We start from the raw sequence: 22427 nt of genomic DNA on the forward strand, positions 1-22427 counted from the left end.
ATCGGGGGTGAGCAAAACTCCCCTCTCCTCTCTGTATCCCTCGCACACACGTCCCTAGTCCGTCGCCGCGGTCGACGCACTCCGCGCACGCCCCTGACCATCGCCCTGTACGCGCGCCGACCGCGCTCACCGTGGCCTCGCCTCACCCGGCGTGCCGTCGCGCACGCCCGCAGTCGTGCCGAGCCGCACCCGCCGTGCTGCTCCTTCCTCGAGCGCTCACAACTGTCATGGCCCGCACCACCACAGCCTCCCCTGCCGCTGCTCCACGCCAGCGCGCCGCCCTGGCCCCCCTGCTCCCTGCGACCGCCCTACCGTGGTCGCCGGCGCCCCGCAGCGCCCAAATCGGGTGCGCCCCGCGGGCCAGTGCCCGTTCCGGCTGTGCCCGGTCGGGCTGTGCCCGATAGCCCAGCACCCGATTGCCCCCCTGGCCCAATGACAAGTGGGGCCCAGCCCCTGAGAACGTTTATAAAAAAAGAAAAAATGAGAATTAAAAAATATAAATAAATAATAATAATAAAAATAATTAATTAATTAACTTAATTAATTTTGATTAATTAAACTAAACAACTAATTAAACTAGTTAAACATTAGTTACCTAATTAACCTAATTAGCTAATTAAGTAGTCAATGACAGTGGGGCCCACCCCTAATTAATCCTGATTAGGTTAATTGATATGTTTAATTAAAATGTGTCACTGACTAGTGGGACCCACTGGTCAGGTTGACCAGTCAACCCCTGTTGACTGCTGACTTTAGCATGACATCATGCTGATGTCATAAATCCAGTTTCGAATTAAATTAATTCTGTTAATTCTAAAAATGATTTAAATCCTTAAAATTTAATATAAAATAATCCATAACTCGGATGAAAATACTTTGTACATGAAAGTTGCTCAGAACGACGAGACGAATCCGGATATGCAGTCCGTTCGTCTGCCACACCTCCCTAACATATCGAACTCGCAACTTTCCCCCTCCGGTTCATCTGCCCGAAAACGCGAAACACCGGGAATACTTTCCCGGATGTTCCCCCCTTCGCCGGTATCACCTACTACCGCGTTTGGGCACACCTAGCATCACGCTTTGTCATGTCATGCATCGTTATGCATCTGTTTGCATTGTATTCATTGTTCCTTCCCCCTCTTCTCTCCGGTAGACTACGAGACCGACGCCGCTGCTGGTGCCCCGACCGACTACGCTGTTGATGACTCCTCCTTCTTGCCAGAGCAATCAGGCAAGGCCCCCCCTTGATCACCAGATATCGCCTATTCTTCTCTATACTGCTTGCATTAGAAGAGTGTAGCATGTTACTGCTTTCGGTTAATCCTATTCTGCTGCATAGCCTGTCATTGTTGCTACAGTTGTTACCCTTACCTGCTATCCTACCGCATAGAATAGGATGCTAGTTTTTTCCATCAGTGGCCCTACATTCTTGTCCGTCTGCCATGCTACTACTGGGCCGTGATCACTGCGGGAGGTGATCACGGGTATATACTATATACTTTATATACATGACACATGTGGTGACTAAAGTCGGGTCGGCTCGTTGAGTACCCGCAAGTGATTCTGATGAGGGGGCTGAAAGGACAGGTGGCTCCATCCCGGTAGAGGTGGGCCTGGGTTCCTGACGGCCCCCGACTGTTGCTTTGTGGCGGAGCGACAGGGCAGGTTGAGACCACCTAGGAGAGAGGTGGGCCTGGCCCTGGTCGGCGTTCGCGGATAATTAACACGCTTAACGAGATCTTGGTATTTGATCTGAGTTGGCCATTTGGTCTATACGCACTAACCAACTACGCGGGAACAGTTATGGGCACTCGACGTCGTGGTATCAGCCGAAGCTCTTCTTGACGTCAGCGACGGAGCGGCGCGCGCCGGATTGGACTGGAACGCCTGCTAGGCTAGGTCTGCTTCCGGCCGCGTACGCAACGTGCAGGTGTGCAATGGGCGATGGGCCCAGACCCCTGCGCGCATAGGATTTAGACCGGCGTGCTGACCTCTCTGTTGAGCCTAGGTGGGGCTGCGACGTGTTGATCTTCCGCGGCCGGGCATGACTCAGAAAAGTGTGTCCAGCCAAATGGGATCGAGCGTGTTGGGTTATGTGGTGCACCCCTGCAGGGAAGTTTATCTATTCGAATAGCCGTGTCCCTCGGTAAAAGGACGACCCGGAGTTGTACCTTGACCTTATGACAACTAGAACTGGATACTTAATAAAACACACCCTTCCAAGTGCCAGATACAACCCGGTGATCGCTCTCTAACAGGGCGACGAGGAGGGGATCGCCGGGTAGGATTATGCTATGCGATGCTACTTGGTGAACTTACCATCTACTCTCTTCTACATGCTGCAAGATGGAGGTGGCCAGAAGCGTAGTCTTCGACAGGACTAGCTATCCCCCCTTATTCTGGCATTCTGCAGTTCAGTCCACCGATATGGTCCTTTACACATATACCCATGCATATGTAGTGTAGCTCCTTGCTTGCGAGTACTTTGGATGAGTACTCACGGTTGCTTTTCTCCCTCTTTTCCCCTTTCTATACCTGGTTGTCGCAACCAGATGCTGGAGTCCAGGAGCTAGAGATCCCGAGGATGATTCTACATGGAGTTCGGCTTCGAGGAGTAGTTAGGAGGTCCCAGGCAGGAGGCCTTGCCTTTTCGATCGTTGCTACTTTTGTGCTAGCCTTCTTAAGGCAAACTTGTTTAACTTATGTCTGTACTCAGATATTGTTGCTTCCGCTGACTCGTCTATGCTCGAGCAATTGTATTCGAACCCTCGAGGCCCCTGGCTTGTATTATGATGCTTGTATGACTTATTTATGTTGTAGAGTTGTGTTGTGATATCTTCCCGTGAGTCCCTGATCTTGATCGTACACATTTGCGTGCAGATTAGTGTACGATTGAATCGGGGCATCACAATAGTGGTGGAAATAAAAGTTAATGTGACGGGAAGATGAACGAATGTGATGAAGTTAATGCACATCAATTGAGCGGCGGAAGGCCTAGCGGCGACTGCTGGCATGGTGGCCATCGGGCGTGCCGACGACTGGCCAGGGGATGCATTTGGTACACATATGTTCAGCGGCTCGCCGGCGGATCATCGGCGGTGGCTGTGGGTGACGACTGGACGGGGAGAGGAGGGGAAGCACGGGTGATGGTAGCTATAGTAGTAGTAGAGCGTCAAGGTTGGTAGCGGCTAGCCCAGAGGCGGTTGGACTGGACTGGGAGTGTCGGCATTGGTGCCAGAATGAGCTGTGGTGGTGTCTGGCTGGTGGAGGTGGTGGCGGCGGCGGCTGGGTGGAGGAGCATGGGAATTGGGAAGAAGAGGGCAAGCCACGGGTGGGTAGTTGGACCGCAATGGGGAAGGTGCTGATTGTTTTCCATGGGCAACGTTGTACAGCCCAACAACTTCCACTAACGATGTACATCCCAGATACGAAAGCTTGCTCCGATAGCCCAGTTGAGAAAATGCGGACGTGTACGGCCCAAACTAAACGAATCGTGTCTGACGATGGGATACGCGGCACGAGCAGACGGAACGAAGCGATATTTTCCAGTTAGCAGTGGCAACACTCTGTAATTTTGTCAACTTTTAATCAAATGGCTGCAAACTACTAAGCTATACTTCATCAATGGCTAAAACAATTTAGATGACGTGGCTCGATGTGGAGGCAGGAAAATCAGCTAGTGGGGTGCCCCTATTTAGATATAGAAGATAAAGCACGTATGACTATTTACGGAATACATGCCTACATTATATCGATGAACTGGAGCTAGTGTCGTATCACCCTAGGTTATAACTATCACATGATGAATATCATCCAACAAGTCACCGATCCAATGCCTACGAATTTATCCTATATTGTTTCTGCTAAGTTACTACTGCTATCATCACTGTTACACTTGCTACAAAATTACTGCTATTACTGTTACTGTTACCGTTGCTGCTGTCACTACTATCAAAATTGTCATATTACTGTGCTACTGATTACTTGCTGCAGATAATTAATCTCCAGGTGTGGTTGAATTGACAACTCAGCTGCTAATACCTTCAAATATTCTTTGGCTCCCCTTGTGTCGAATCTATAAATTTGAGTTGAATACTCTACCCTCGAAAACGGTTGCGATCCCCTATATACTTGTGGGTTATCAATAGGGAATCACAAACCTTAACACCAACATTTTTACTAAAACATAATTACTCGTCAACATGACTCACATATCACATCATCATATCTCAAAACTATTACAAGGAATCAAGTTTATTTTGTCCAATGATCTTCATGAAAGTTTCTATTATATCCTTCTTGGATATCTATCACTTTGGAACTAATTTTCATGTGTTGCTTTTGATAAGCTCAAACAAATATAAGTGAAGATCATGAGCATAATATTTCTTTCTCTCAAATTAATTTAAGTGAAGCAAGAGAGAATTTCTTCAAAAATACTAAAGCACACCGTGCTCAAAAAGATATAAGTGAAGCACTAGAGCAAATCCATAGAAAAGAGCTTCGTTGACGGGATGTGAGTGCCGCTTACCTAGCCTCACTGGCAACTATTTGAGGACTCTATTTTATTTAAAAGCTTTCAGGTATAAGTACTTTATTAAAACAGCAAGAAAAATGAAAATAAAATGACATTTCAAGGATAGCACAACTCATGTGAAGAAGCAAAAACTTAGGCTCAACCGATACTAACCGATAATTGTTGAAGAAGAAAGGTGGGATGACTACCGGGGCATCCCCAAGCTTAGATGCTTGAGACTTCTTGAAATATTATCTTGGGGTGCCTTGGGCATCCCCAAGCTTGAGCTTTTGTGTCTCCTTAATTCCACTCATGTCACGGTTTTCCTAAATCTCAATAGCTTCATCCACAGAAACCTCAATAAGAACTCGTCAGATAAGTTAGTATAAACTAATGCAAAAACCTTATCATTCTCTACTGTAGGAAATCACTAAAATTATTATCAACATTGCATACTAAATTCCTCTGCATATTTAATACTCCTATCCTCAAATAGTATCATTAAACAAGCAAACATATGCAAACATAACAGCAATCTGCTAAACAGTACAATCTATAAAGAATGCAATATTCATCATACTTTCCTGACTCCAAAAATTATGAAACAATTACCACACTTTAGAAAATTTATCAGAGCTTAGTTTGCAAAAAATTTCAGCATCTTATCACATTCTGAATTTTCTAGGGAATGTTTGCAATATCGATAAACTTTCTGTTTTGAAACAGCAACTCATATACTTGCAAGATAAGCATGGCAAAGGCTATACTTGACATTTTTATTGAAAAGAGAGATGCAAAACATTATTCTAAATAACAGCTAGCAAATCCTAACAAAATAAATTGACGCTCCAAGCAAAATACATATCATGTGACGAATGAAAACATATCTCCAAGTGAGGTTACCGATAATGTTAAAGACGAAAGGGGGATGCCTTCCGGGGCATCCCCAAGCTTAGTTGCTTGGATATTCCTTGGATATTAACTTGGGGTGCCTTGGGAATCCCCAAGCTTGGGGTCTTGTCACTCCTTATTCTCCTCATATCGATATCTCACCCAAAACTTGAAAACTTCAATCAGACAAAACTTAACGAAACTTCATGAGATATGTTAGTATGATAAAGAGCAAACCATTTCACTTTGGTACTGTCAAAGACAAGATTCATAATTGTTTCCACACAATGCCTACTGTAGCATATCATTTCCACAATTTATATTGAGCAATATAAGCCACAGAAACAAGAAAACAAGCAAACTATGCATTGAAAACAGAATCTGTCAAAAACATAACAGTCTGTAATGATCTGAATAACTACCATACTTCTACTACTCCAAAAATTCTGCAAAAAAATAAGACAACGTTGACAATTTGTATATCAATCATCTGTAAAAAATTCAGAACTTTTCGACGCTCCAGTGAATTTAAACAATTCTGTCTCTGGAAGCAAAAGTTTCTGTTTTTGCACAGAATCAAGACAACTATCATCCACACTATCCCAAAGGCTTTACTTAGCACTTTATTGAAATAAAAGCAATAAAACATGATTACTACAGTAGCATAATCATGTGAACACACAAAAACAGTAGATAAAAGTGTTGGGTTGTCTCCCAACAAGCACTTTTCTTAATGCCTTTTAGCTCGGCATGCTGAGTTCAATGATGCTCACATAAAAGATACGGATTGAAACATAACAAGAGCATCATGAATCACATGAAAAGCACCTTGAAGTCTAACCCACTTCCTATGCATAGGAATTTTGTGAGAGAACAACTTATGGGAACAAGAATCAACTAGCATAGGAAGGCAAAACAAGCATAACTTCAAAACTTTCAACACATAGAGAGGAAACTTGACATTATTGCAATTCCTACAAGCATAAGTTCCTCCCTTATAATAATTTTCAGTAGCATCATGAAGAAATTCAACAATATAACCATCACATAAAGCATTCTTTTCATGACACAAAAGCATAGAAATTTTACTACTCTCCACATAAGCAAATTTATTCTCATGAATAGTAGTGGGAGCAAACTCAACAAAATAACTATCATGGGATTGAAAATTAAAATCATGATGACAAGTTTCATGGTTATCATTATTATTTATAGCATACATGTCATCACCATAATCATCATAGATAGCAACTTTGTTATCATAGTCAATTGAAGCCTCATCCAAAATGGTGGATTCATCACTAAATAATGTCATGACCTCTCCAAATCCACTTCCATCATGATAATCATCATAAATAGGAGGCATGCAATCATTATAACAAATTTGCACATCAAATCTTGGGGGACTAAAAATATCATCTTCATCAAATATAGCATCCCCAAGCTTATGGCTTTGCATATCATTAGCATCATGGATACTCAAAGAATTCATACTAACAACATAGCAATCATGCTCATCATTCAAAGATTTTTTGTCAAACATCTTATAGAATTCTTCCTCTATCAATTGAGCACAATTTCCTTTCCATCATTTTCAAAAAAGACATTATAAAGATGATCAATAATATGATGCAACCTCAACTCCATTTTTTATGTAATTTTCTTTTATAAACCAAACTAGTGATAAACAAGAAACTAAAATATTCAATTGCAAGATCTAAAGATATACCTTCAAGCACTCACCTCCCCGGCAACGGCGCCAGAAAAGAGCTTGATGTCTACTACGCAACTTTATTCTTGTAGACTCGTGTTGGTCCCCAAGCGCAGAGTTTTGTAGGACAGTAGCAATTTTCCCTCAAGTGGATGACCTAAGGTTTATCAATCCGTGGGAGGTGTTGAATGAAGATGGTCTCTCTCAAACAACCCTGCAACCAAATACAAGAAATATCTTGTGTCCCCAACACACCCAATACAATGGAAAATTGTATAGGTGCACTAGTTCGACGACGAGATGGTGATAAAAGTGTAATATTGATGGTAGAAATATATTTTTATAACCTGAATAAATAAAAACCAGCGAGGTAGCAAATAGTAAACGGGCACAAAAACGGTATTGCAATGCTTGAAAATGAGGCCTAGGGTCCATACTTTCGCTAGTGCAATCTCCCAACAATGCTAATATAATTGGATCATATAACCATCCCTCAAAGTGTGATGAAGAATCACTCCAGAGTTCCTATTTAGCGGAGAACATAAGAATAAATTGTTTGTAGGGTATGAAACCACCTCAAAGCTATTCTTTTCATTCGATCTATTTAAGAGTTCGTACTAAAATAACACAAAGCTATTCTTTCCGTTTGATCTATCCTAGAGTTCGTACTAAAATAACACCAAAGCAAATTCATATTCATAATACTCAATCCAACACAAAGAACTTCAAAGAGTTCCCCAAGATTTCTACCGGAGAAACAAAGACAAGAAGATTCATCAACCCCTATGCACAGATTACCCCAATGTCACCTCGCGAATCCGCGAGTTGAGTGCCAAAACATATATCAAGTGAATCAATACGATACCCCATTGTCACCACGAGTATTCAATTGCAAGACATATATCAAGTGTTCTCAAATCCATAAAAGTATTCAATCCGATAACAACGAAATCTCAAAGGGAAAACTCAATTCATCACAACAAGATAGAGAGGGGAAAACACCATATGATCCGACTATATTAACAAAGCCCGCGATACATCAAGATTGTGACATCTCAAGAACACGAGAGAGAGAGAGAGAGAGAGAGAGAGATTAAACACATAACTACTGGTACAAACCCTCAGCCCCGAGGGTGGACTACTCCCTCCTCATCGTGGTGGCTGCCGAGATGATGAAGATGGCCACCGGAGATGATTCCCCCCTCCGGCAGGGTGCCGGAACGGGGTCTAGATTGGTTTTCAGTGGCTACAGAGCCTTGCGGCGGCGGAACTTCTGATCTAGGTTAACCCCAAGAGTTTTAGGAATATTTGTGAATTTATAGGGTAAAGAGAGGGTGCGAGAGGCCACCGAGGTGGGCACAACCCACCTGGGCGTGCCTGGTCCCCCAGGCGTGCCCTGGTGGGTTGTGCCCCCCTCGGGGCATCCCCCAGGTGCTGCTCTGGCCCATTGGTGGTCTTCTGGTCCATAAGAATTCCACAAAAAGTTCTGCGGTGTTTGGACTACGTTTATTGATTTCCTCCGATGTAAAAACCATGCAAAAAACAACAACTGGCACTTGGCACTCGACGACCTCGTATGGCCCATCTTCAGCATCAACAACACAAGACCCTCGCAAGGGGCCAAGCGTCGTGAGGCGGACGACGTCAAGACCTCCAGAATGAGTGGCCTCCCTAGGCTGGCTCGTGAGGAGCGGAGTTTCCTATGCAGACGCCCACCTCGTGAGGTTAAGGTGATGCAAGCCATGACGACCAAGGCCAGGCGGGCGCCAGCGAGCGCAGTACATCAGGTTTCCTCTTTGGTGCTAAAGAGGCAAGCGCAGGCGCGGAGTCCCGAGGAATCAGCCAAAGGTTTCCATTTCCATGCTACAAGACCAAGACCGCCAGGAGAGCAGGGCGGAGGTCATCGCCAAGCCCACCACGGCATCACGCCCAGAAGCTTTGCAGCCGAAGACCACCTTTCGTCAGGATAAGATGTACTAGTTGTCTCCCTTTGAATTTGGCCGTTGTGGGATCCCTTCCCGCCTTCGTTTTGGGGGAAGAGGACCAAGACCACTATAAATATAGCCTAGCCACCATCATAGAACGGTCGGATCATTCAGACCATCTGCACCCTCACCAGCTCGCACAAGCACAAGAACACATCTCCTGAGGTTTTTCTTCCTGTGTACCAGTTCATCCTCAGCCCGCCTCGAGGCCAATCCACCAAAAAGCAGGAGTAGGTTATTACACCGCAAGGTGGCCCGAACCTGGGTAAACTGCTGTGTCCCTTTCCATTCCAGTTCATCGGGCTAGGCCGTGATACCGATGGGTTGGCAGACTGGGGAGGTTGAGTTCTTCACACGCACCCCAGAGTTCGAATCTATCTTGGCTCTATGGAGCCCTGAATCCGACATTTGGCGTGCCTGGTAGGGGTGCGTCAGAGCCTCTCTTCCGCCGGTCGATTCGCCACCGCCCAGCCATTCTCATGGCTGACGCTCCTTGAGCTCACGCTGAGCACTCGGCCGCTCGGCCCGCCCGGGCAGCGCCTTCTGCCCAAGAAGATCTCCAGTCCGTGCTCCTCGCAGCCCGCACGCCGGCCAACGCCACCACGCGATCTTCGAGCTACGCTGCGGCAACAATGCTACACACCCACCGGGAGCAAGCGAACACGCAAGTCGCGCTCATCGTGGCACGGGAGCTGCTACGATGCAGGCTGGCAGAAGGCGGCCGCGACGCCCGGCTGGAGCGGGTCGCTGAGCTGCTGGATGCCGCCTGCAGGGGTGTAGCACCCTTCTGCACCTTGCCTGCGTCGCAGGCGCTGCCAGGAGCGTGCGTCGGCCCCCGCTACACCCGCGCGCCCTTCCTCGGGGGCCCCTGAGAGCCTCACGACGCCAACCTGACCCGCGACACCGCTTATCCTTCCCATGATACATTACCTCCAGGTGTTGCAAGGCCGAGTGGCCCCTCCTAGGGCCACGCCGAGATGGCACCCTACGGTCGTCGTGACCTGGCGCCAAGGCTGGCCATCAACGACGCCGGACGGCCAGGCGGCGACTCGGGTATGGCGGCTTCAGGAACCCCTGCACCTCCACTAATGGACTTGTTGTACGCGCCAAGAAGAAGCCCCTACTCGTTCCCCTCGCCAGCCTGGGCATCAGGGCCACGCGAGGCCGAGGCTCTTCGCGGGCTACCCCGGAGCTTCACCAATGTCTTCGACGACAACAACCACCAGGTACAACCAATATCTTAGGGGCACGATTACGCTAACCATGGACCGCAGGTAAACCAAGCCACGGCAACGGCCGCGGACCTTAGGACGATGGCCCCGCCGCAAGCAGACGGAATGCACTGGGAGCTGCACGGGGGGAGCCCGGCGCCAGGGCCTCCCCCATGCTGCGTGGAGCAAGGTGCCGCCACGATGGCGGCGCACGGCGCACGAAGGTAGGTCCCCGCCGGGGAAGGCGCCGGCGAGCCCTTCCCCTCGGTGGAGGACCTACGATTGCCAGGGCACCGCCAGCGTCCCCCTTGCCCCTTGGTCTCATCCTGGTTTCTGGACGCCCCAACGGTGGTCGGGGGAGGCTCAGGGCGGGGCCCTCGTCAGGCGCTAGGGACGCCGTGAAGGTCTCCACTCATGACACTCTCACGTAATAATGAGTTGGAGCTGTATACACCCCGGAGTCCCCTGAGCGCCGCCCTCGGGCCTCACGGGGGCTCGCACCCACGTCCAAGTGGAAGCACCATGCTCCGCGCTGGCCGTCGACACTGTCCCCCAATGACTATGCCCACGCATAGTGGAAGCACTTAGCTCCGCGCTGCTGAGAAGACTAGACTAGGCGCCGGACGCAACTATTTGTTTTTGCCTTCTTTCTGTAACCCAATTTGCCATCTTTTGGAATGAGATTTGGAGTTTCGTGTACTTATCAAGGAAAAAAAGGGGGGTTTCTTGGTTTGCCGTGATTTCTCGCCCTTTGGTTTCTGTTTAAGAGTAAGCCTGCCTGCATCGAACGACTGATTGCCCCCTTCAACTCATGAAGTGCGGCCAATCGCTCCTTCAATCCTTGATTCAGCTGTCGCCCGCGCCAGTATTCAGATGGTAAGTTTCACCCAGAGTAGAAGAGGATAGAGAAGGTCAACAAGGGCCAACAGTCCTAGCTCAGCGTTAAGTTTCAATTGTCAATGACTCAGAGGTCATTCAACAACGCACCTATAGGGTGATAAGCATGGCTAAGCATTTCTACTCTACCGGAACCTTATACTTCTACTCAGGTGTCAAGTAAATAGGCGACAAGCGGATTAAGGTAATGTGTCAATCGACACGCTAGCTACGAGAATTAAAATAGCATGCATATAAAATCAATAAAACTCAATGCAATTTTGTAAACCATAGGATAAGTATGATCAAAGAAGGAGGCATGCCTCCGTTGTTGAGTCCTTCTTCAGTAATCTGGTTCTATCCATGTGCAACATCGTCGTCACTCCCTACTCGTCGTAACGATAGCAAAAAAAAACCATAAATACCAAAGAAAAAGAAAATCCAAATAACATCCAAAACAATTTAGGAGTGGATGGATAGCAAGATATTGATAAAGATGGAGATTCGGAAATGAGGTAGCACGATTGGGATGTAAGAGAGATGACTCGACGGATAGGCAGGGTTTAGGTTGAAGATGACTAAGCAAAGTTGGTCAACAAGACTAACGTTCTAATACGAACTATGGTACTAACCATTAGCAGTGCCCACTACACATCTCAGCTTAGCATAAAGGAAACTGTTACATACCAAACCAAATGGCATGAACGTACATGGAATAATCCATCCTATGCATTTCAACTATACTCAATCATAACATGACATAATGAAGGTAAAATTTAACAACAAATAGATATTTAGAAGGGTTAATAGCAACCAAACATATACATCAACTATATCATAACTCAAAAGCAAGCATTCCATAAGACAACCAAACCAACATTATAAACCATTCTAGTCAAGCAATCAAACATCATTCAATAAAATGAATTGAAATGATCTAGTTCTAGACCTAGATCATTATTAAAAGAAAATAGGATCAAGTACATTATATCAAACCAATTCATTTGTCAAACAATTACAAGAAACTATACAACACATGGAACAAATGGATACACAACTATATAGACATGATATGATTAAGATTCATAATCAACCACAAGTAAATATTTGAATGAATCCAAATATTTATAATGGTTAACAATAAGCAAAGAATAAACACTAATCATAACAACTATTAGCAAGCATTTCTACAATGAAAGACAAACTAATACTATCACAAACTAATTGGACAGTTAAATAATCATACACATCCTACAAGGCATGTGAGTATAGAATCATGAAGATGTCTTATCTAATACCACAAGCATTGAACATATGAGTGATCATGCTAAACTAGGACACTCTTTATAATAAAGGAAACAACTAATATCCAAATGACCTCTAGCAAAAAGATTACCACAACATGATTAACAACAAAGCAACAATGTGCACTAAGCATATGAGAACGACACAACTCAACTATTGAAAGGTAAATTATCCTAATCATGTGATGAGCTAATGCAACATGTACCAAACACGCATAACACTAACATGAGACAAGTCAAGCATATATGAGCAACACAAGTACAACCATAACACATGGAATATAATAACACATGAAAGATGACTAGCATCACTTGATGTCTAGACTTAGGCATACCACAAATGCAACAGTAAGATAGACCAGATATGATGCTAAGCATGGATGATCATCACACGAGATACCAAAATATGGTACTAATAAAATGCAATGTGTAACTATGAGATAACCTAGTTGATAACAAGTGACCTAAAGATCAAGCACAATGTTAGCATACAACACTACCATGCTAGTTATGATAAATGAGAACATGGAAGCACACTAAGCACGTAGGAAAGTATACAACTAGATCATCTCATCAACCAAATCAACATGCGTTATAGAAGCATGAATAACAAGATGACATGCATTTCTATGTAGTCATCATACACTTGCAAACATATAAAAGGTACACAACTAAGCATCATACAACACACGGATTGGTACACACACGCATCATGCAATCTAACATCATGACATGGTATTGATAAGGCAAGAAATTCTTAAATAAAAGAATGTATGGTATCAGCAAATCACTATGATATATCTACCAAGTAAACGATAACCAAATGTATGAACATAAGGTACAAACTACCAATGATATAACACATGGTAGGCATACAACCAAATATGCCTTCTACTTGAGTAAGTACTAACATGACATGTCAATCAACTAAGCATGCATAGCTACTATCCTAGGTAAATAAAACATGTTCACTAATTACCAAGAAGTAATAAACTAAGCTTTATGTCACAAAGAATAAATTCTATATAGAATGCAAATATGACAATGACATAAAGCAACTATCCATGCAATATTAAACAATAAACATCTACAAAATCGTGCTAACAATTACTCAAAAGTTGCTACTAAAATAACACATGAAACATGACATGTCACACAACTTAGCAAAGTGAGAAAGTGATCTTGAACCACGCATGATGCGACAGATAATTAAAATGCTAATAGAGTGCCTACAACAAGTAATTCATCACAACCATGGCTATGTTCGAAGTTAACACGCCAATTCAAGACAACTACTATAAAGAAACTAAACAACAAAATAATAGATTGACAGACCACTATCATAGGCATGACATGATTTTGAATATATAAAACACGCATGCTACATGGATGTAAATGAATATAGAAAATATATCTAAGATATATTCATGCTAAACAAAAGGAAATAATCGAAACATGAAATATTCCATTATTCGATACATAAAGCAAAGTTTAGAATAATTCAACATAAATATAAGCATGTCGAGCGTTCACCAAATATTGCACGCATGCATAACACATGCCTGCAAAATTATATGTTATTTAGTAACTAAAAATAAATCTATATTAAAAATACAAAATACTATACATGACAAATAATTCACAAATATTAGTACGCATGCATAAAAGAGAAATACATGCAACCACAAATTATCGAGCCGGAACAATGTACAACTATTTTATCAACTTAAATAATAGTAAACTAAATCTAGTAAATCATATGTTACTCCTAATAATATAAAATAACTAGGAGCGAGTCCTAGGCATGTCATGAGCATATGATAAATAACGTATTTAACAAACAACAACAAAAATACCACCGATCAACAAACAATAATCTACACCACATCTAGATGAACAAAAAAGTAATCTAACTCCTCCGCGAGGTTACAAAGGTCCTAGAGAATATTTCATCTATGGGTCACGAAGTCATATGACGAATGAAAACTAAAGAAAAATGTGAATACCACCGGATGGCCTCCAGTTCATGGACATGGCGGCATTGGCGCGGCCAACTACCATCATAGGATGTAAAGAGATGTCTACAGCGTGTTGCGAATACGATATAGCACACGCATAAAAGGAATTAGGCAAAGGCTCACCGAGCGCGACGAATCGATGCGGTGAACTTGACGAATAGTGTGGACGAACATGTAAAATTGTTCGTGTGTGGTCGACGGAACGAGTTCCTTCTTCTCTGAATGGATTCATGGCATGGAGGAGAGGAAGTTGCGCAAGGGCTTGGTCTGGGATGGTCCGAGTCACCGGGATCGTGACCTCGCGTCCATGGAGCTTCAAAAGTTCATGGAGATGTCTTGTGGGGAGGAAGAAGGGAGAGGGCAGGACAAGTGGTGGGATTGGAAGAGTAGATCAAGACACACTTCTACAAAATTGTTCGTGTGTGGTCGACAGAACGAGTTCCTTCTTCTCTTAATGGATTCATGGCATGGAGGAGAAGAACTTGGCGCAAGGGCTTGGACTGAGATGGTCCGAGTCACCGGGATCGTGACCTCGTGTCCATGGAGCTTCAAAAGTTTATGGAGATGTCTTGTAGGGAGGAAGAAGGGAGAGCGTAGGACAAGTGGTGGGATTGGAAGAGTAGATCAAGACACACTTCTACATATCTTGAGAACTTGGAATGGTTGAGACTTGAAGGAATTGGAGGAGGGGTGTGTGTGGTGGCTGTAGGTTTTCTCTTCTGTTATGTAGGTTGAGAACGAACGTACAAAGGGAAGAGGAAGGAGAGGAGGTTTCGCTCGATGGGAGATGGGCCAGTTTATTTATCTTTGGAAACGGTAGCAATTAAAGGAATTTAGTGGGTGGCTTCCTTCATGGTGTAAGTTTCCTTTCTTTCTGTAGTGGGAGCGTAAGAAAAGATGAGGATGAGAGGATAGTGGGAACGTTTAGAGAAGCTGAGGAGAGGCGTCCCTTGGGGTAATGGACCAGATCGGCCAGGCCCAAGTGGAATAGTGGGAAGAGAGAAGAGAGAAGAAGAAAAAAACAGAGATGGGCTTGGCCAATTCGGTTTGGAAGAAAAATGTGGATGCACCCTAGAAGAGAGAGAGAGAGAGAGAGAGATGTTGGTCCAAGGGAATTGTGCTCGAGATTGAGAAAAGGAAAAGAAATTGATTTTCCTTTTAGGAAAATCTAGAGAAGGAAAAGAAGCTCAAATAAATATCTAACGGATTTCAGAAGACCAAAGAAAATTCAAAGGCGCATATTTTAATATGCGGAAGAAGGGAAAATAAAACTGATTAAGAGAAAAGAACTAAACACAAATTTTAATTTAGGTTCACATTAGTTGAAATTAAATCCTCCGAATAGAAAAGTCTAATTTAAGCTTTGTTAACAAATGAAACAAACAAAAATTTCTCGCCATGATTTTTGAGAAAACTTTTGCTTAAACATTCCGAGAATCGGGATGTTACATAGCCCGAGTGGCGTCGAGGACCCCTAGGGGTCAGACACGCGACTGCCGCAGGATCACTACGCGCACACCTTGCCGTAATCTGGCAATCGGCTCCTTGCGAGGCACTCTCGGGCGGGCCAGCAGGCTCCCCAGGAGGCTTAAACCCTTGCGAGCCCCCGAGAGCCTGCCTCGGGAGAGGAGTGCTTCCGCAACACCAGAACCCGCTCAAGACCAACGGCAGCAAAGATAAGTCGCAACAGTTACTTTGGTCGGGAGCCTCCTGGCTCACGACAACACGTTCCAGAATCTATCTCAAAAGCATATCATCATTTCATACATTATAAGGGGACCCCCCCTCCAAAAATGCTTTCACGCCCCGCAGGGCTGTACCCGAAAATTTTGGCATGCAGGTCAGGACAGGAAGGGAAATGCAGGCCTAGCCTAATGCGCCGCCGCCGGCGTCGTCTTCATCGTCACCATCCGTACCGCCTTCTTCGGCTGCAAGCACGATCATGCCGTCTTCAGGGGCGAACTCTGCGACCAGGTCGTCCACATGGTCATTCACCCAGTTCGCCAGATCGCCCTGGGTGACCACGGGCACGGGGGCTATCGCGGCGTTGAAGGCAAAGTCAGGGTCAAGGCTAAGAAGGTAGCTGAAGACGCGTGAGAACGCTCACCCAAGAAGGCTCCGACTTCTCTCTTCAACGAGCTGGCAAGCCCTCGTGGCCCGGGCTTCCAGGCGGGTCACGACTTGGGTGAAGAAGTGGAGGTAGCTGGCGTCATCATCTTCCTGCGGACGGGAGATGCTCTCTTCACAAATGGTGTCTAAGGCCCGGTTGGCCCTGACCCTGAGGTCCTCGAGCATCGAGGAACGACCACGCTGCATCGTCCGACGGCGGTCTGCTTCATTTGTGGCCATCTCCACAAGTGACGTAACGCTCGCGACCTGCTGCTGAAGTGAGGACAAGTCGGCTCGGGCGGAGGCCAAGTCGGCCTGGGCGGAGGCCCGAGCCTCCTTGGTGGTCCTCTCGTGCTGCTCTGTTATGGCCAGCCTCGCGCTGAGGGCAACGGTCCTGCCCTCAAGCTCGACCTGCTGCTGTTCGAACCGGGTCTCCTGGAGCCTCAACTCTCGGCGGTGCTCGCCAGCAAGAGCCGCGCGAATCTTCGCCACCCTTTGGTCGATCTCCTGCTGGACCCTGGCTTCCTGAGCGGTAATGGCGTCCTCAACCGCGGCCGCTTGGCGCTCCCTCACCTCCAGACGCTCGAGCTCTAGGATGTATTCGAAGACCCCGAGCGCCAGAGCGTCCTCATGCTCCTGGTTCCCCTTCTCATCAGAGGGGGCCAAGTTCGGCGGTGCCGCTAGGGCGGCCCCGCGCGCTCGGACCTGCCACTCAAGGGCGGCGTTCGAAGACTGGAGCTCCCTCTCCCGCTCCTCGGCCGCCTCATGACGACGGTCAGCAACGCCGGCCTCCTCCAGAGCGCGGGCGCGGGCCTCGTGAGAAGCCGCGAGGGACACCGCGGCATCCGCCCGGGCCTGCTCATGTTGCAGATGCCTGAGGGAGTCCTGGATTAGGGGGTCCTCGGACAGCCGGACTGTTGGACTATGAAGATACAAGATTGAAGACTTCGTCCTGTGTCCGGATGGGACTTTCCTTGGCATGGAAGGCAAGCTTGGCAATACGAATATGTAGATCTCCTCCCTTGTAACCGACTCTGTGTAACCCTAGCCCCCTCCGGTGTCTATATAAACCGGAGGGTTTAGTCCGTAGAACAACAACAATCATACCATAGGCTAGCTTCTAGGGTTTAGCCTCTACGATCTCGTGGTAGATCAACTCTTGTAATACTCATATCATCAAGATTAATCAAGCAGGTAGTAGGGTATTACCTCCATCGAGAGGGCCCAAACCTGGGTAAACATCGTGTCCCCCGCCTCCGGTTACCATCCGCCTTAGACGCACAGTTCGGGACCCCCTACCCGAGATCCGCCGGTTTTGACACCGACATTGGTCCTTTCATTGAGAGTTCCACTGTGCCGTCACCGTAAGGCTAGATGGCTCCTTCGATCATCAGCAACGATGTGATCCAGGGTGAGGTTTTCCTCCCCGGACAGATCTTTGTATTCGGCGGCTTTGCACTGCGGGCCAACTCGCTTGGCCATCTCGAGCAATGTTCGGGAGATCACACCTGCAACTACTCCGGCCCTCAATCCGAAACAAATTGCGCCGTCCGAGGACGGGTGGATGGACCCCGCCTCGGAGGCCACACACTCAGTGGCGATAGAGCCGAATACTAACTTCACCTCCTACGAGACCTGTCTCCCCAGATCCTCGGACTCATCCCCAGCGACAGGCCCCGAACCGCCTGCGTCCATGCCTATCGAATCTGATTGGGCGCCGATCATGGAGTTTACCTCTGCGGATATCTTTCAGCACTCGCCTTTTGGCGATGTGCTAAATTCATTAAGGTCTCTCTCCTTGTCAGGAGAACCTTGGCCGAACTATGTCCGGCTAGAATGGGATGCGGACGACGAAGAAATTCACTCCCCACCCACCACCCACTTAGTAGCCACTGTCGACGATTTAACCAACATGCTCGACTTCGGCTCCGAAGACATCGACGGTATGGACGACAATGCAGGAGACGAACAGGAACCACCGCCCACAGGGCGCTGGACAGCCACTTCATCACATGATATATATATGGTAGATACACCCAAAGAAAACAATGATGAGGAACGGAAGGATCCAGCGAAGCATAGCTCCCTCGAGAAGCAATCAAAGCGACGGCGTAGGCGCCACTCCAAATCCCGCCTCGGCAAAAATAGCGATAACAGCGCAAGAAAAAATAACACCCCGGTCGACCCCAGAGGAAGCGACGACCACATTGACCCAGAGATAGAGCAGGATGAACCAGCGAACGGCGAACATAGTACGGAGCCGCTGTCCGAACACGTCGACACTGAGGATAAAGCTCATCAACCTCTCTCCGGAGAGGAAAACAGTCCGGACGACGACGCACACATCATCCCGGAAAGGCACTTGGAACAAGAAAACCTCCGTAGAAGGATTATTGCCACCGCGAGGAGTCTGAAGAAGCAGAAGCAAAGGCTTAAGGCCGCGCATAATACACTCAACAGTAGATGGAACAAAGTGCTCGACACTAAAGAAAAGTATGGTGGTAGTTGCCACACAAAGAGCTATCCAAAGTGCAAGCTGTTGCCTGAATTCGATGATGAGGCCTTAGAGCCCACACAGCCAAAAAATAAAACGGCCGACCCGTCGGATCGACCACCTCGTGGCCGCGATAGGGCAGCTAACAAGGCCGCACATAAATCAGCACATGATCCACGCGAGGACTTGCATCAAAAGTCCGGCGTGACCAGATCCATCTACGGATCTAGGAAGCACGCTCTAGCGCATAATCAAAACCGAACACTATAACCGTCAGAACGCAATGACACATCCACATACAGGGGTGCTGCGCACCCCCTATGTTTCACCGATGAGGTGCTGGATCACGAATTTCCAGAAGGATTCAAACCCGTGAACATAGAGGCGTACGACGGAACGACGGACCCTGGGGTCTGGATTGAGGACTTCATCCTCCATATCCATATGGCTCGCGGAGACGATCTCCACGCCATCAAATACTTGCCCCTCAAGCTAAAAGGACCAGCTCGGCACTGGCTGAAGAGCCTCCCCAAAAATTCAGTTGGAAGTTGGGAGGAGCTTGAGGATGCTTTTAGGGCCAACTTTCAAGGGACCTATGTCCGACCTCCGGATGCAGACGATTTAAGTAATATAATTCAACAGCTCGGAGAGTCAGCCCGAAAGCTTTGGAAGAAATTTCTCACTAAGAAGAACCAAATCGTCAACTGCCCGGACGCCGAAGCCTTAGCAGCTTTCAAACACAGCGTCCGCGACGAATGGCTCGCTAGACACCTCGGCCAAGAAAAACCAAGGACAATGGCAGCCCTAACAAGCCTTATGACCCGCTTTTGCGCGGGCCAATAGCTGGCTGGCCCGTAGTAGCACCAGCGACCCAGGCACATCCGAAGTCAGGGATGGTAATGGAAAACCACGACGCAGTAAAAGCAAGCGTCGAAATAACGAAGACAGCCCAGACAACACAACGGTAAACGCCGGATTCAGGGGATCTCGACCCGGTCAACGGAAAAAGCCTTTCAAAGGCAACAGAGATGGACCGTCCAACCTCAACAAGATTCTAGACAAATTATATCAGATTCACAGCACCTCCGATAAACCTGCAAATCACACCCACAGAGAATGCTGGGTCTTCAAGCAGGCCGGCAAGCTAAACGCCGAACACAAGGGGAGGGAGACACCAAGTGAAGACGAGGATGAGCCTCGCCAGCAAAGCACTGGGGGACAGAAAAAATTCCCACCAGAGGTCAAAACAATGAATATGATTCACGTAACAAAAAGAAGGAGCAAACATGCACTCCGAGACACATGCGCCGTAGAGCCCGTCACCCCTAAGTTCAACCCTTGGTCGGCCCGCCCAATCACCTTTGATCGCAGGGATCACCTGACAAGTATCCGGCACGGAGGATTGGCTGCCTTGGTGCTAGACCCAATTATCGACGGATACCATCTCACCCAAGTCCTCATGGACGGCGGCAGTAGTCTTAATCTGATATATCAGGACACAGTCCGCAAAATGGGGATAGACCCGACAAGAATCAGCCAAAGTAATACTTCCTTTAAAGGGGTAATACCAGTCCCAGAGGCCCGCTGTACGGGCTCTCTAGTACTAGAGGTTGTATTCGGTTCTCCCGACAACTTCCTAAGTGAAAAGTTAACCTTCGACATCGCTCCATTCCGAAGCGGCTATCAAGCACTACTCGGAAGAACAGCTTTCGCTCGTTTTAATGCAGTACCGCATTACGCTTCTCTTAAGCTTAAGATGCCCGGTCCACGTGGCATCATCACAGTTAGCGGAAATGTTGAGCGTTCCTTACGCGCGGAAGAACGTGTGGCGGCTTTAGCAGCCGAACACTAAATGGCCTCTCCAACCAAGAGTAAACGATCGGTCGTCAAGACCGCAGACACTGCTAGACGAGTCCGGCGTACCATTAGCTGTAACAGCTTAGATAAACCTGAGATTGGTTTGATGGATATACCCCCATAGGCGGTACCAGGGGCTTCCCGCATGTAAAAAGGACTACAGTTCGGCTCGACCTTACTTATCTTGAATTTTAATGGTTTATTGAGAATAACCAATTTTTCGCACGACAACTTTCACCTAAAATTTTCTCTTTTACAAATGATAATCGTGCTACACCCTTCCAGGATACGGCACAACAGAGACACTGGCGCAGACATGCAGCAGGGCCCCGCTCAAAGGTTTCTTTTTAGATTAAGACCCTGTGTAAACCTTTTTTACTGCCTCCTGTTGCTTCACATCCTCCGGATACTCAGTATAACCGAGAGGGATGCTGACGTTATTGGCATTTCGCCATGTCAGAATAATGCACGTACCTGGACACTTGGGGTTCATTATCAAGGGCGTTACTCAGCCCGGTATATGTTGTAAAGACCGAATACCTTAGGGAGTGTTCGGCGTCGCGAGTTTGGCCTTATATGCATCAGCTCCGAATCATGTCTTTGGTCAAATGTTGGGTTTGCCCGGCTCCCGCGTTTTGCTACCTTACGTTCCGCTCTATCGGCTAAGGTGGCACCGGGAGAACTACTGCGATTGTGCCCTGGTTCATCCGGATGAGCACCTCAGTAGAGAAAGCCGAAAACTGACTGTCATGATAAAGCGCGAGACTGGTCAACCACTCGATGACTTAGCGGAATCTTCGGGATTCCTCCGCATTAACGAAGGGCCGGTTTTCCCGGTCATGTACGTACGCGCCCCGTACTCGGATGAGCGCGGAAGTACCAGGGGCTATATAGTAGCCCCACTGTCAAACTCCTATGGTTAAGTGAAAGTGTTAAAGCAATATAGTCCGATTGCCTCGTTCGCCGCGCTACCACCTCCTTAATGGACCAAGACGTTGGATCAAGTGTGAACACGCTCTTTTGCGAACACCCCCGCATTATATGCGTGGGGGCTGAAGCCGACGACTGCAAACTTTCAGGTTATATATATATATATATATATATATATATATATATATATATATATATATATATATATACATACATACATAAACGACCGCACAGGAGGCATAATAATACTTTCAGGCAAAAGTATAAACACAGCCTTTATAATTCAAATAACATTGTTCTTACAATTGGGATACATGTCACTAGAACATGATACTCTTCAAGCACTGAGGCTCTATTAAACGAGCGCCTTCGAGGACTTCCTCAAAATAGTGCTTGGCCGATACTCGGCCTACGGCCGAACTCTGGGTTGCAATAGCGGTGGCCTCCATCTCGGCCCAGTATGTCTTGACACGGGCAAGAGCCATCCGCGCACCCTCTATGCACGCCGACCTCTTCATAGCG

At 46.8% G+C, this 22427-nt stretch overlaps 1 pseudogene; it reads right to left on the reverse strand.

Moving 5' to 3' along the window:
- Positions 1 to 16381: 16381 nt before the first annotated feature.
- The window catches only part of LOC123171068 (uncharacterized), a 38193-nt pseudogene continuing 32147 nt past the window's right edge, over positions 16382 to 22427 (reverse strand).

Source organism: Triticum aestivum, chromosome 7D (genome assembly GCF_018294505.1).
Source record: "Triticum aestivum cultivar Chinese Spring chromosome 7D, IWGSC CS RefSeq v2.1, whole genome shotgun sequence".
NCBI lineage: Eukaryota > Viridiplantae > Streptophyta > Magnoliopsida > Poales > Poaceae > Triticum > Triticum aestivum.